Below are 3,680 nucleotides of genomic sequence, written 5' to 3'. Positions count from 1 at the left end.
TTTTTTTAAATTTTAGATGGGATTTTAAGTGTACACTTGCCCCCAAAACCTGCAGGACATTGTCTATTGGCTCCTGTGATAGCCTGTCTAACATTTCAGGCAAGATTAAAAAGAAGCAACATTTTTCCACTTCTCTAAATTCTGCTTAAGAGTTTGGTGTTTTTCGTTTTTTGGGTTTTTTTGATGTTTAGCTTTCCATGTTACATCATGCAAATCTGAACCACATAAAGTAGCTTTCCCTTATATAGTTATTGCTAATCTGTAGTGGATAGATTTTATATCGTCTCCCTTTGACACACAAAAACACATGTGTAAGAATCATAAAATTTGCCACTAGAGTAGACTTAACTGAGCCCTTCCTCTGATACTCAGTTGTGGATCATATATCAAGTCATTTAACTTATGTGAGCCATAGCTCACTTGTTTTTAAAAGAAAAAAGACTGGACTAGATGACAGTTATTTAATTGAGTTTATTCTATTGAATCTATTCTAAAAGTCTAGGAATCTATAGTTTCTAGTTTATATTTTCTATCATTTTGAATTTCTGATTAATGATTTATTCTTAAACTTAGATTTTTGATTACAAAAATACATTTGCATGACTTGTACTTGGATCTTAAGTAAAATATAACCCAAGTTTATACATATTCCAGTAAGTAATAAAATAATGCTTTAACAAATAGGATTTCATTTCCAAAATAACAATTGCTATTGGTTATTGAGTGCTTTACATTAAAGTATTTATGTATTTTAAATACTCAAAATCTGTTTTGACATGGACATAGTTATTTTCATTGTACAGGTGAGGAAAGTGAGGCTTAGAGAGGTTAAGTAATTTACCCAAGTCCCCAAAGCCAATCATTGGTGGAGTCAGGATTCCAACACCATCCCTCTGTCTCCATAGGCCATCCTTGTAATTGAGTCTAGATTATGCTCCTGTATCTGTCTATGACAGCCAGCAACAACAACGACAAATGAATAAAATGACTTTCTAACCACAGGTCAAACAAAATTAATGTAAGGATACAGATTTTCAGCCCATAAGGGAAAATTATATAATTTTTAAAGACTGCAGTCAGCAGTTTTTCTTTAAATAAAAGTGGGGGGAGGAGGAAATAATCACAGTTAAAGCAAGCTGAAGAGCATTTGAAACAAATCATATGACAAGAGTGGATTGTAAAGCTTCGTTCTTTTTTATTTCCTGCTTTTAACTGGATCTAAAACGCATAGCTAAGTTTAGTAGGCAATTTATTACCAATATAATCAAGAGAGGAGGAAAAGTGAGGAAATAAAGAGAAATCATTCATTAAGTGTTCTCTAATTAAAGTATGTCATGTCCTTTCTATACCACTTGTAGCAAAAAGAGAAAGCTGTATTTGAAATAAAGGGTTCTTTGGCTAACATTCAAGATACATTAAAATAAAATGTCCCCAATTAATAAAATGGTATGAAATTTGATTGCCTATAACAGTCTTTTTATGGAAAAAAATAATAATACTCTGTAGCTTAGGAGTAGTGTGAAATATATCTGTAAACCACTAAGAAGCCTTTTGTTATGAAACTCTGAAATGCTGATGCAGCCCTGGTATCAGCAAATATATCATTTTATTGCAGAAATTCAAGGCCTATGGCAATTCAACAGAAAATTAATTAGTATCACCTCACCATATATCTCAACAGTATTAGCTAAAATGCCAATTTTGTAATCACTTTTCATTAAAGCCAAAAATACTAATTAAAATTGATTTTTGCCTGTGCTTTGGTAAACGGCTGCCAGTTAATGGCTTGCAGTTGTAATGCAGACCTTTAGTTAAATTAATTTTGTATGTTGTCTCCTTCCTTTTTGTAAAGATAATAAAGTGTGAAAGGATAAGAGATGAGGATGCAGAAAAGGGCACTTCTCGTGCAGGAGGAATAGTGAAACGTACAGAATTCTGGGGCTTTTGCTAATTCTAGCATGACCATGCTCCTTTATGTGCTATTTTTAAATATGTTATTTCATAAGCAAAAATAAATAAGGCTCCTTAACATATAAGTGATAAGAATTCATTCTTATAAGTTGTTTGAATGATTTTTAAAGAATTTTCTGAATAAAGTCATATCCTTATTTGTGTGATGTCACCCATTTGTAAAAAAACAAAACCATGAACTTGGCCCATGTTTGGAGGATCACTGGGAACCAATCAAGAATAATTTAAGTCTCAACATATGTTAAATGGAAGGTGATACCTATATAAGCGTCAAATCCCTTTCATTAGAGCTAAATAGAAAAATAACAAACCATAAATCTCTTAAAGGTTAATCCACAAAGGCTTTAATTGTTCTTTTAACTTTTTAATTAATATAAAAAAATTGATATGGTGCCAGAGTTGAGTTTTGAGGGGCATCAGGATGGGATAGATGAGGACGAGGGGTTGGGTTTTTCCAATAAGTGATGAGATACAGTTAGTCATTTTTAGTCAGGTTCTCTGAGGAGCCAAAACATAGAACCAGAAGCCACATGGGCAAAATCAAGTTCAGAATTCTAGAGTTCCATGGACGCAGAATGAAAATTTGGCCAATATTTCTGAATTTAGACCAAGCATATGGGAAAAGGTATAAAGGAGATCCCAAATAAGAAGGCCAGGGTCAAGATTCTAAGAGCCAATAAACACAGGCAAAAATCCATTTTAATTACCATTTTTGGCTTTAATGAAAAGTGATTATAAAATTAAGATTGAATCTTAAAATCTTAGATTAAATTCTAAGATTCCTAAGAGGTAGGAATGGGAGGGGAGCAGAATTTATGGTGTTCAGATTCAGAGACCTGCATGGAACCTGTATGATTTTCTATAGGACTCTGTGACCTTGGGACCTTTACTCTTTACCCCTAACCCTCACCCCTAATTATTACAACTACAGATTTACACTTTCTATTCCATTCTCATACAAAAGCAAAATATATTTCTTCTTACGATGTTAGGAGGATAGAAATTTTAATAAACAAATATACTCTAAGAGTTAATAAATAATAGTTGTAAATCTCTCAGGTTCATTTGCAATGTGTTTACACAAAGGGATTATTTAGTACACCCTTGACGTTAGGGCAGCATAAATCCCAACTATTATGAATGCCCCAAATCAGAATTATCACTATACCAAATAGCTGCCATCCTAAAATGGGATAAAATATGACTGAATATTTCAGTTTGTACCATGAATTCATAACAAGGAAGTCATTTGGGGTTCCCCATAGACTTACCTAGGGGCAAGTCTTATAATCTCTTTATCCAACTATATTTTGCTCACATAGCTAGGATCATATTTTAGATTCTGATTTCTAAGCATCACTAACAGAATAGTCAAAAGTTCTACATGTAAGATAACATGAAGAGGGGATTTATGATTGATGTTTGCCACTACATTATTTGTTCAACATCCCCAATATCTAAAATTGCCCAAAACTTACATCATTAAGTCATTTAACATTCATTTTAATGATACAGAAACTAGCCAGAAAATACTCAGTAGCCATGAAATTGTTCTTTGCAACTCTACTCTGAAGCGAGTGTGTTCAGTAATTTCCCAAGCAGTGTTCCAACAGTGTAATATTTTAGTAATTGTTGGCAGGTATTTTGCCACTTATTTGAAGCAGTCATCAAACATAAAAAGAGATTCTATTAAACTGGGTTTGAGCAAT

Source organism: Balaenoptera acutorostrata, chromosome 4 (genome assembly GCF_949987535.1).
Source record: "Balaenoptera acutorostrata chromosome 4, mBalAcu1.1, whole genome shotgun sequence".
NCBI lineage: Eukaryota > Metazoa > Chordata > Mammalia > Artiodactyla > Balaenopteridae > Balaenoptera > Balaenoptera acutorostrata.
This window is presented reverse-complemented; position numbering follows the sequence as displayed.